The following is a 13,722-nucleotide window of genomic DNA, read 5'->3' on the forward strand; positions in this document are numbered from 1 at the left end:
ACATTTGTTTTAAAAAATATTATTTGAATAATTTATTTTTAACAATTTTTTTTAAATAAATATAACACTACACTTTAATATTAATTTTTTTTTCATGTTATGTTGCATTTAGTTTCTGGTCTTTATTAAGTCGTCAAAAATTTTAAAATTTAACAGCTAATATTAGAGCAAATACTAAATTTTTGCTTTATATTAAATCAATTTGCTGTTTTCTATTAACGATAAACTGTTCAACTATTTTTTACAAGTTTTGTTTGTCAATTAATTACCAATAAATAAGATTTATTCGAGCATATGAAGTTTATACAAATAATAAAAAGTAAGTGCGTATGTTCTCAAAAATTTTTTATAACACTTTGATCAGCTTGTGTGTGAACAAGATTTATTTGTAGTGCATTGAAGTACTTGCTTACAAGATTTTTGGGTAAAAAAAAACAAATGTTTTTTTTGAATATTTTATTACACTTTGATCCGGGTATGAAAATAAAAGAGGCGAAAATCGATTGCAACGTGACGTTGTTTTAGCTGTTGCGCGGCAGTCTGCCGAACAGTCAACAGCAATTATCTTAACTATGATGTCTAACTGCCGACTCACAAGATGAAATTAAACCTGTCCAATTTTGTTAGATTAAAAACAAGCAAAAATTCCGAAATTAAATAGCATAATATTTAGCTTAATATTGCCCAGTATTCAAATTAATCTTGTGTTTGCAGCTATTTATTTTTTCTAAAAGACATATGGAGTTTTTGATGACAAGCCTTACAAATTTTGCTGCATGAATTTGTTTTTGTTGTTATTATATTAGAGACTTGAAATACTACTGTACATTATTACAAGAAAATAAAAACAAAACATATAATACAGACAAAACTAAAAAAATTTTTCAAACACAGGACATCGATCAAAATTTTTTATCGAAATAATTTGTAGGTAGGTTTCGTCATACTTTGTTAATGAAAATAAAAATACTTTGTTAAAAAAATTTCAAGATTCATTTTTTTAGAAATATATTATATTTTTAAAAGCTCACAGAATTTTACTTTATTTGTGTAATAATAATCAATATAATAAAAACCACATATTTTTAACTTTAACTTTGTGGTCTTTTTAGTAAAAAAATAATAAAACAATTTAACGGGTACGTACTTTAATTATAGAGAAGATTTTTAACTTCATGACTAATTTCTTATAACATTAACCCTGTATTTGATTAATTGATTTCATATATGTTTAAGAACATTTCTTATTTAAACGGCAAGTATATCCATAGCGTTTTTCTTATTATTTATAACTTAGCTTCCTACCTGCCTTAATTTTTTCTATTAATTACTTGATTTTTTTATAAGTAGTTTTTTTATAAATGACATGAAACGAGTAAGAGTTTTTGTTGAAACTTATAAATTAAACTCTTTAAGTTTTTTAGTTAATCGTTAAAATTTCTTAGAAAAATATTTATTAATTAAAACCACTCGAGTTTAAAATAAAAGAAACAGTGTTTAAATTTAACGTACAAAAGTTTAACTTTATTAGGTATAAACGTTAAATAAATAACCTTTTAAAGACACATCTTATTTAATTTACTTTTGGAAATTATCCAAAACGGGTAAATTTAATTTAGATATATTTTATCAACTTACGTAAAAATCAACGCATTAGAATTTATTTAAAAAACAAAAATTACCTTTGATAGACTTATGTAGCTAAAATAACCGATTAACAGAAAATATCAAAGCTTTTCAATTCAAAAAAGTTCAACAGTGTTGATATTTAAGATAAGTAGAAAATATATTTAAAAGCTAAGTAAGTTCGTTTAAAGATTAAAATTTACTTATATTTATTTATTACCTTATAATTTAATGCTATTAAGGCCAACTATTAAATTAAGAAGTTATAAGCTAATTTATTTAAAAACTGTATTTTCTTAATGGTAGCAAAAATTTACAGAAAATATACTTAAAATTGTATGTAAGCTTAATAGGCCATAGATAACACAATTAGTTCACCAAATTATACTAACCTAACCATCTACAACAGTTAAAAGGACTCGAAGAAATTATCTGTGACTAAAAGCATTGATTAGCGAAATTTCGTAACAATCTGCTGTAACGTGCAAGGTATGTCATAACTGTTACATCACAATCAATCAGCGTCACCAAAACGCTGCAAGTTCCTGGTTAAAAAATTGATTGTTCTCGCCTAGCAGAAATATATCGCTTCATCTTCAGCATGAGAACTTAAACGATGAAAAAAAAGATTTTTCGTATAAAACTGGCTGGCAGAGACAAAAATCGTTTGCATTTGCGTTGGTTCTAAATCAAATGTGTTATGTATTTTTAAGTTGTAATGAAAAATTTATTAAATTCAATAAAGTTTAGGTCTCTTCGGACTTTAGTTATTTTGTAGTTTTATAACTTTTTTTTAATAGAAATTTTACTTATAACTTTCTTATTACTAAAGAATCGTCATGACAAGTACATTTAGAAGCGGGTATGCATTGCTAGTAACATCTTTAGGTAAGTTTTCTAGTAAAATAGTTGTTTGTAAATGTTTTACAACAAACAATAGTTAGTGAAATTTAAGAATATAACTACTTGTACAGTAATAACATTAATTGCTAACACAAACTATTTTATTTAAATATAGAAGTCGTAATTTGAGCTGTTTGCGAATTAATTTAATTGCTTATCTAACACAAAAAGTTTAATTTTGTCATACTTGTATTAAATAGTTTAAATAAGAATTATTTCAAAACTAATTAAATATATTTTGTTTAAGGAATAGTGACTGCTTTTTAAATAATTTAAAATACTTTTTGAGATTTAAAGACGTAACCACAATAAAAAACTAATAACGTTTAGCAACAGTTAAATAAATCAAGTTCGTTATGTATAAAACTTACTGATGTTTAAATTAGGTGTCTTTTATAATTTTATTTAGCAGCAAAAATAATTATGTTAATAAATAACTGTTAATCCGTGTACATTTAGTCGAATATACATAATTACTTAGTTGCTAGTTTTCCTGCACAAACTGAAGAAGTTAAGGATTAGTTGTACACAGAGTTTGCACACTTTTTAAGACTTTTTTTTGCAGTTGTGTTGCTTAATAAAAAAATGTTACACCTTTAACCTATTTTGGTTAATATGGTTATATCTTAGTGAATAATAACTTATTTTTTAGGCAATAAATTATCTTAAGTTTGTAAATTTATAATTTTTACAAATTAAATCGTAAACAATATAATCTTTAAATTTCTTTATTTTACTTTGTCAATTTATTACAAAAATTAATGCTTTAAAAGTACATTCTAAATTATTTTAAAATTTTCTCCAACGGTTTAAGAGCTAAAGTGATTTAATTTTAGGCGTTTTTATAAAAAGTATTTTAATATTTACTTCTTGTTTTATTAGCTTATGTTTAGCTTTTTTACGTTTAAAAATAGTAAAATTTAGTAATTTTAACAAGAACAACAAAATTAAAATATATTTATACTTTAATAAAGTATTTTTTTTATTACAAAACTGTTTAATGTTAAATAGAGACTATTTTTATTTACTCTAAATCGCTCTATTTGTAATTTTTCATTTTCATTTTTACTTTTACCAAAGAACATTTTAGATAAATTTACAACATTAAAACCATACACTTATACAAATTAACTTTTTTTTCAATAAACTCGTTTACTTAAATTACGAATTATAAGAATAAGCCTAAATAAAATAATAATTTATAAGAATAAAGTTTTTTATGTTTAAATTATTTGAGTTTTTAGAAACAGTTGAAATATAATGTATAGTTAAAACAAAGTTTGCTTTGTACGAACTAAAATTAGAATTGAAAACGTAAACTTAATAATATAACCACGGATGCCCTTGCTTTTATCTTTTGATTTTAGTTAATATAAACAAAGTTGGCTTGTTTAAAAATGAGTTTACTTTAATTACACGCTTCAACAAAAATTAATCTGAAAAAAATCTTATTTAGAAGAAAATTTTCATAACGGAAATGTTTTGTAAACAAAGTTATATAATATGTAGGGCATCGCATATTAATATATATTTATGTTTTTACGAGGTAGGAGGGAAAAATATTGATTAAAGTTAAAATCCATACAACGATTCTTTATCGAAAAAATAACTTTATGTAATGTTATGTGACTTAAATTTGTATTATAACCGCAAATTATTAATTTTTCATGAACCCAAAACAAATAAGAAAATATTTAATATCAAGTGTTATGTAAAATATAATTGTCGTTTGTTGTGTATACACAAGTAAACATGAGTCGAGCAATCATAAGTAGTTTGTAAAAATTATTGTTTATTTACAAATTTATTTGATTGAAATATATTTATTTTATCTTAGAAAAGCTGTGCGAATTAAGCTGTATAGTTGATATGTCGATAACTAGTGTACTTCTGTTGAGTAAAAATAAAACAGGTTTTATTATTGCTTTATTTAGATTTACTTGTTTAAAAGAAAAAAATATGGCGCCATATTTTTACTTAGTAAGGTAAGCAAAAGCAAGTATTTTGGTGTTCAATAGAATAAATAGTTCATATGCTGTAAGATTATTGGATTTTGAATACAGTTATAATTAACTATAGATAAAGATCTCAACTATTTGAGTTGTTCAGTGTTTATAGTTTTTTCATATACTTTGAAAAAATAAAGCTAAGTTTTGTACAACTGAAACGAAAGTTTTCTACATTGTTTTTCAGCTTTTAGCAATAAAATTAATTTACTCATAAAAATGAACTTATTATTTCATTTTTAATAAAACATTTAAAAAATAAACAAACCTAACATTAATATATCAACATTTATTTTCAAATATAAATTCATCTCTTCGCTGAGTAAAAAGTTGTTTTAGTTACAGCTGATCATGGTTTACCCATTCATTGTTAAATTTACCAATCAAAATTTCAAAGCATGTTCGAAAAGCAATAAAACAAACTTTTAACTTTAGCTGCCATGTGCACAGTGGGCTATCTGCTGGTTTTGTACATCTTCTACAAGAAGCCACGCCTCTTGTCGAGCAATTTGCTCATTCTCTCACTAGGTGTCAGCGACGCCTTCATCATCCTCAGATGCATCAGAACCGTCTTCTCCTGCTTGCAAATATGGACGCTGAACGAAGCTGCATGTCAGGTTAAACTAGAACGTTACTGCTTGAGTTAATTGCTTGTTAGAACACATATAAAACAAAGCTTTAAAAATTGTTTTAAAAAAGTGATGAATAATTATTTTTGAAATAAAAAATAAGTTAGAACATCGTGTGATAAAATGATTATTTTAGGATGATGCTTTTATAGCGATGGCATTCACGCTCATCAGTATTTCTACTGCCGCCGCAATAAGCGAAGAAAAATACCAGGCTGCATGCAACTCAAACAGTTGGTTTTACTAGAACCTGTTTAATAAACTTTTTATTTTTAAAATATAATGAATTTAAATTTATACCGTCTAACAATAAAGTTTAAGTAGTCGTTTACAGTAAATGCCGAGCATAAAAACTATATCAATAAACAATCTATTTGTGAAATAAAAATTTTACTTATTTTACTGTAAGAATTGTATTTAACTGATAAGTTGTTTTTTGTTTCATTTTTTTGAAAGTATATAGATAAAATTTTTAATCCGAAAAAAAAAATTTAGACCGATCTTCGTCGTTTTTTACCATCATGAAAACTTGGTTGGTGGGCATATTCTTTGCAACGCTTCCTCTCTACGGAATTTCATCTTACAGTTTCGAAACTGACGATCCCGAGCTGCAGCTCTCCTGTCTTCTCGACTTCCGCAAACGATCTGTGTAAGCTTAAATTAATTGTTTAACTTTATCGCTAAGTTATTTATTATTTTTTCATGTTACTTATTTGTTAGTTATAACAAAAAACTTAAATAATATGTTATATATTTAACTATTTTTTGTTAATTATTAGGTTAAAAGTTTTTAATCTTAAAAGTATTCTTTTGTTTCAAAAACAGGATAGGAACAGTTTACATCACGACTATCTTTGCTGTTTTCATGATCCGCCCATTGTACGAGATCTTCACTAACTACAAACGCGCAAGTGAACTTACCAGTGTTGCCAAAACTCAGTCTGTTACCTTTCAAGTTAGACTTTGTTTTACGTTTCTGCTTTTCCTAAAAACTACTAAGACATGAATACTTGTTTAAGCTGTTTTAATCTTAATATCTGATATTCTTTATATGACAAAAAGATTGATAACATAAGTTTAATTACTTTATTATACTCAAACTAAAAAGCATACTTCAAAAAGACTTTTTTTGTTTTAAAATGCTCGATATAACAGTTGTAAATTAGTAATACGGTATTCCTAAACTAATACAACATTTTTGTTTAAATCAACAACTTAAAAGTTAGATTAGTAAATTAAAGAAACTAAAGTACTTTTTAAGGTTTTAATAACGTTTAATATTTTTATTAGACAATATATGTTGAGACATTATTGTCAAAAGTTTTATAATGACTTGCAGGCACATAAACTGATTCCACTTCAAATGGTCGTGTCGTTGGCTCCATACGCATCTTTTGCCTTTCTCACATCATTCGGTATCATCAGCCAGCCCAACTGGTACTTCTACTCCGTTATCAACAATGTAAGTTTACCATAAGTTTTCAAAGAAGATTTTGGATAAATTTGTTGATTTCAGTTGTTTATCTCAAGTTTATTAAGTTTTTTAATAGTCTTGTATAAAAACATATTTTATACTTTAGAACAAATTTAGTTTAAAAAAACTAGAGCACAAAAAGTATTTTAATCAATAAAAAAAAAAAACAATATGAAATACATATTTTTCTAAAATTTCTCACTGTATTTTAGATTATGGCAAAGATCTTCATTGCAACAAATCCATTTGTATACATATTGAGCGACCCTGAACTAAACCTTGCTTTTAAACAAATGATTGGGCTCAAACAAGAAGATGCTAAAGAAAGTTCAAAGAATAACTAAACCTTATAAGGGATATTCGTATAGTTGCTATAAAATTCAAAAGTATATTTGCTTGTTCGTGTAATTAAACTTTGTACGAAAAAAATGTATAGGTAAAATTTCCTTACTTTTTGATTATTTATACTTGATACCTTTTAAACTCTCCATGCTATCTTAATTTTGTAGCAATTAGAAAAACCTGGTGGTAGTGCTAGCGCTTAGTAGCGGTTAAAGTTTTGCTGGTGAAAAGTATATGATACTATTAAAACATAGATTACAATTTGGGTTAATAGGTATTATGTTATTTTTTTGTAACAAAAGCTATGTCATATCTTCTTTTTTGTTGTAGTTAACTATATTATTAGTGCTTTGTACTTGTAAATATGCTTTAGGTGTTGCTTTGTATCTTTGAATTCGCTTTATTATGCTTAATAAAACTTATTAAAGTAAAAACTACAAGTAAAAGTTTGTTAAACTCGTTGTAAATAGTAATCATATCAGTCTTGCTCGATTCTATTTTAAATATTTTTTAGTTATTAAATAAATTGTGTCATACTTTTTGTTGAATTAAAAAGCAAAAAAAGTACTAAGAAATAAAAACACATAATAAAAAGTTTTAACCGATAAAACAGCATATATTTTAAAATGGACATAAATGTTTTATTTAAATACCTACAGTCAACGATAAAAATAACTCTTAACACGTTTAATACTTTACTTGAAAAATAAAAAGCGTTGTAAATAGTTTTGTTTTAAAACTTTACATTTCCTAAGAGTATTTAAAAACCCTAAAGGTAAAATTAACAGTTTTTAATTATAACTATGGTCTACATAAACTAACTTTTAATAATTGACTGAAAAGATATAAATTAGATTATAAATACAATTACACACGTAAATTTAAGTTAAGTTTGTTATTAAAATATCTATAATTAATTGTTCGCAGTATTTTGTTACTAACAAAGATAATTGAAGTACTGTAAAGAAACTTATACTTGCAAAAAGTGCACTTACAACAAAAAATTAATAAGTTATATATTTGCACTCACTATATAGGGTAACTTGTTAACTAGAAGAATACTTAACAGTAGGTCGTTTTATAATTAGTTATATTTTAAAAATTATAGTATGGTATACCATTACTTTTTATACTTTTTAGTTTCAAAGTTATTAGAATATTTATTGTTCTATATTATAATTTTTCAATAATGTGTTAATGTTTCAATAAAACTTTTAACAAATGGTCAAAAACAATTTTAAGTCATAGAATCTATAACTTAAAATAGTTTTTGACCATTTGTTAAAAGTTTTATTGATAAAATGACACAAATAATAATTTTTTGTTTACCATTACTACTCATAATTCTAAAAATCTTCTTCTTAAGTTCTAGTTGTTATAGATTTAGTACTAAAAGCAATGCATTCCTTTAAACATTTTTGTTACTTTTAATATTTATTTTGCTAGTTATTAGTTATTTGTTAAAAACTATTCAAAATAAAAACTTAAAATAGTTATATAGATAAAAAAATAAAGTATTTTCGCAATTAAAGCAGAAACGTAAAAAATCAACAAACCTTAAAAAAATGTTTTAAATGAAAAAGAGTAGACACATATGTATTTAAAACTTGAAGTAATATTCAAATAGTCTTTTTCAAGTATAAAAATTGTGTAACTAAGAATAACTTTCAATTTTAAAAATAATAGTTAGAAACAAGTTTGTAAGAATAAAACCATAACAATTGGAAAACCAATCAATTAATTAAAACTTAAGATATATTTTTTTGTGCTATAAAAAACACAGTTCTACAGAGTTCTTAAAAAAAATTTAATGTTCTTTAAACAATAAAAAATGTATACTAGAAGATGAAAATTGTGTTTTAATTAAATAAAAATATTAATTTTCATTTAAACATTTTAAAACTAATTTTAAAATGTATAATAATTAATCTACACTCTGTCTAAATTTTTCATATTTTGAATGAGTCGAAAAAATTTACGTTTGTGACATTATAAATAGTTAATGTAAACTTTTTTTTGTAATTAAAACAACTTAAGATATTTATTAATCAAGTAGACAGAGCAAAGTATGATGTAGTTATTAGTTTATAAGTTATTGCTCTGTGTTATATCTGTTAAATGTAATAGGGTTTGTACTTAGCCAGATACAAAAATTTTGATAACATCTTTAAAATGTTTCCGTATCTATCAGTAGCGTCGCGTGGTAATTTTGTCAGGCGGTGCTGAGAAATAGAAAATAAACCTCAAACTTAAATTTTTTATTCTAATCTATCCGAAACTTTTACAACTTTAGTTTGTAAATATAACAAAATATTTGTTTGTTAAAAAATCAAAGTGACTATAAAAATATATAATTATGTAAAGAAAAAAATTACAATTTCTTATAAATTTTAACTACTTTTTATCAAATAAATTCTACTCTGATCCTGCTGTAGTTGTCTCTGCTCGAGTTTTTCCTGATCGAGTTTTCGCTGCTCGAGTTTTTTCTGCTCGAGTTGCTTCTGCTCAAGTTGTTCCTGCTCGAGTTGCTCCTGCTCGAGTTGCCTCTGCTTGAGTTTTCCCTCCTCGAGTTTCTTCTGCTCGAGTTCAGCTTGACTTATTGTTTTCGCATTGTAGTGAATTTTCAACAACGATCATGATTAAGTTCACATAAAGCTGAAAGTTCATGCAGCTCGAGAATTAAACTTTTAAACATTTTTTGTATTGAAAACTTGTAAACATTTAAGATGAAGCTGACACAGATTGAGTTTGAAGCTCTAATTTTACGAACATTTTGAACATCAAATATAAAAATTAGAAAAAAAAATTAGCAGGGAAATTAAGACGTTCATGTACACATTTGGCTGTATTTTTTGTATAAGTTGATGATAACATAACTTTTTTTTTTAGCTAATAAAAAAAATTATATCATTTTTAATTATATCATTCAATTCCTCAGCTTAAAAAAATACTTTGATGTAGTATGGGGTTGTACAGCTGAAGCAGAGGCCAATTAAAGAAGCGTGTTTAAAGTCTTAAACTCTAAAATTGAAAAAAAAGCATTATTTTTATTTTTTAGGTGGAGCTACTGCTCCAGCGTTCCACCCCACGCGACGCCCCTGGTATCTATTAATTACTTAGCAAGTTCGTACAACACGGTAGATATTCAATGGGGAATAATTAGAGATTATTGTTGTCCTTGTAATTTATAAAGCTTAATAAGTACAGCTATATGAACTAAAACATTCTAGATTCTAGACACAACAGTTGTCTTTTTATACACAAAGGTGTGTGAAGCAAGACAGCGTTCTTGCACAATTTTGGAGAGTTCGTTGCTTTTAGGAGAATGTTGTAACAGCCCTCAATAAAAGAAACGCTAGAGTTTACATTAGGTATCGACTAGATTGCAAATGACAAGTCTTTTTTTAATACAAAAATTATTGATTTCTATTACTATATATTATTTTCTATTCGGTTAAGTAATAAACATAGCAATTTTTGCAAAAGAAAAAAAAGTTTAGGCCACGAAATGTATTTTGAATAGTATGTATAATACTCTACAAATTGTCTAAGGTACAAAAATATTGTATTTGTAATGGGAATACTAAGTTAATACTCTTTAGCAATGTAAAAGTTAACCTTTATAAGATTTTTTGATATTTTTATTGATACTTTACATATTCAGTTAAGCTATTTGTGTTTTTGGCTAGTTAAACAGAGTCTAACACTATTAACAACTTTAAAAACGCAACAAAACATACTTATACAATGATTGAATGTAAAGCTTTTAATCAGTTTAGAGCAGGGTTTCCCAAACTCATTTACTAAATCGCCCCCTTTTCAGAAATTTAAAAAATAATCGCCCCCCACGATTTTAAAAAGTAAATTTTCTCTTGAGTACAAACTTTTGAGCCAAAAAAATATTTTCGAAATGTAATTTAGTCTGGTATTTCTTATACACGCACTTTTGGGCTGTGTTCAAAGTAGTTTACAGGGCTTGAGAAAATAAGTTACTGTTGTTTTCTTATAAGCCCAGTGAAGTGTATAAAAATAATTAAATATTAAAAAGCCTTGAGTAATCAGTAATCAATCCTGTTTAAATATGAATTGTTTTGAAACTAATGAAACTTTTAGGGTAGTGGTGGACAACTTTTGTAGTCAGCAATTCATATTTACTAAAAAATCATTTCTTGTTTCAACTCGTTAAAAAAATGTAATTGCGGGCTGCATAATTTAAAAAAAATAACATATAGAAAACTAAAAAACTCGAGCATAATTGTTATAAAATGATTTACTATTATTGTGATCTTTGAAATACTAAAGTAACTAAAAACCAAATTGAAAGTGTATTTCAAAATCATAAGCATCAAAAAACTAAATTTTGTTTATTTTGCACAAGTAGTTTCAAATTACTTGGCGGGTCGAAATTTGATTGGATCTGGACCGTAAGTAACCCATCTGAAATCTTAACTGAAACCTGACATTATAAATATCTTTCATTTAACGAATTTCGGACATTTAGAGTAAATACTAAGTAACTTGTTTAAGCCGCACAAAATACTTAAATTATTTTATAAATAGGCATATTCTAAAATTAAATACCAGAGATTGAAACTATAAAAGAATGAACAGATTTTTTTAAACATAATGAAATAGATATTAAAACATTATTGCTGATCCAGTTTTAGGAAGTTTGACCGACTGGTTGATTATCTCACATGAAAAGTGGGTTTATTAATACCTTCTGCTAATGCAGTAAAATCATTAATTTCAATGCTGAGATATATTATACGCAAGTTAGTTGTAAAATTAAAAATTTAATTCTAAACTTTTTAAACTATATGTTTTGTAGTAGAATACCATTAAACAGTATTTGACATTAAATAACCTTTAGGAAACTAAACCTTAATTTTAGTATTTTTTTCTTCATTTAAATTCAAAAAAAACAAATGTTTTACAGTTAATTCTGTGAACAGAAAGTAATCAACTATTTTTTTTTAATTTTGTTAAAACTTTCTGTTGTAACTGTAGCAGTCTTTTTGATTGCTTATTTGATACTGTTTAATTTTATTTTTTCTCTAGTTTTTAGCCTATAATAATTTACTAGAAAAAAAAAGTGAAAACCTAAAAGCTAGTGTTAAACTATTAAAATAAACAACATATTGTAATTGCTAATATATTAAAAATAAGATAAAACAAAAAACAGTTGTATTAATAGTTTAAAATTAATTAATATATAGATTTTCTAACAGTAATAAATCAAGTTAGAAAATAAGTTAGAGTTTAATAATCTTTTAAATGAAAAAGTTGAAGCATTTCAAACAGAGACATCAAGTCTATACTCTTTTAAAACCAAAAATAATTTTTGAAATAAAAACTTTAATGGTTATCAAGGTATTTTTATTTATACAGATTAAACAAGTAATAACAAAAATTTGTCAAATAAATTTCTTTCAAACAAATACTTTAACCACTATGCTATAAAAACTTTTAGTATAATGTAAATCGACAAATATAAACTACAAAATTAACCAGGTCAAAGTTGAGCATTTTTTTAAGTTAGTGTGCATAGAAAACTTATAACTAATTAAAATGTGTCAAAACAACAATCAAATGAACCTTATTTCTTATTACTATGTTATTTTAAATGCATTTATGATCCTAAACAACATATATGTAAGGATAAAAATAGTGAAAAGAATTCCGATCGTCTATGATCTATGTAAGTGTTAAATAAGAAAATATATGAATGAAAATATGTAATTAACTTGAAAAAAGGAGTCATAAACACTTGATTTTTTTCTCTATATTTTACATAAACACAATAAACTTTTTTGTTTAAGTTTTACCACAGGGTCAAATATTTAATAGCAAGCTAAAATTAGTAAAATAGCAAAATAAAAAGTAAAAATTTTTATGACAACCCAAAATTTTAAAATCGCCCCCTTTTCACCCCTTTACTATTTATCGCCCCCCGAAATACTATAATCGCCCCCAGGGGGGCGATATTGCCCACTTTGGGAAACCTTGGTTTAGAGTTATGCGTATTCTATTTAAATCAGATTAACTAAGTGGTTTGACTAGACCTTATCAAGAACAAAAAATAAAACTGTGAAGTTCAATACTTTTAATCGCGTTTTAAATTCTTACGTCCTTGTAAAATATTTTCTTGCTGCTGCATACAACCACCCTTTTTTTTAAAACCATTGTTAAGCTCGGCAGGTCGCGTTATCTTGGTGAAGACTATTGCTAGCTTAAGATCGTAATGTGTTGAGAACTGTATTGTTTTTCTGTTTAGTAGGACTAACTAGTTACTAGAATATGAATTTTAGATTTTTAGAGAGCTCCTTTTGAACTTTTACGCAGATTTTCAAATATTTTCGAAAATATCTGCAGACCGTAATAATTAAAGGCTTAAAGTTAATCAAGTTTTAAAAAAATTTTACTATCAAAATCAAAACATTATTTAAAATAGAACTTCTTTTATCAGAGTTTATACGACAAAAAACGCTCTTAAAGTTCGGTTCTAGGACCTGGTGCACGAAAAAACCTCTTGGTGATCAAGTCGCACACCACTTGGAATTTGGACGCCTTTTAACGTCTTGTCCAGGACTAATAGTTCTTGTTTTGTTTCTGTAAAGGAATATATTTATACAATATCAGTCTAGTAAGTTATCAGCAGCTTAGAAAGGAAATTTATAATATAAGTTATATGCTTACTTTTTATTGTACATTTGTTTTACTTTTAGCTGTTGTTTAGCTG

This window comes from Thalia democratica, chromosome 1 (genome assembly GCF_965202585.1).
Source record: "Thalia democratica chromosome 1, ktThaDemo2.hap1.1, whole genome shotgun sequence".
Lineage (NCBI taxonomy): Eukaryota > Metazoa > Chordata > Thaliacea > Salpida > Salpidae > Thalia > Thalia democratica.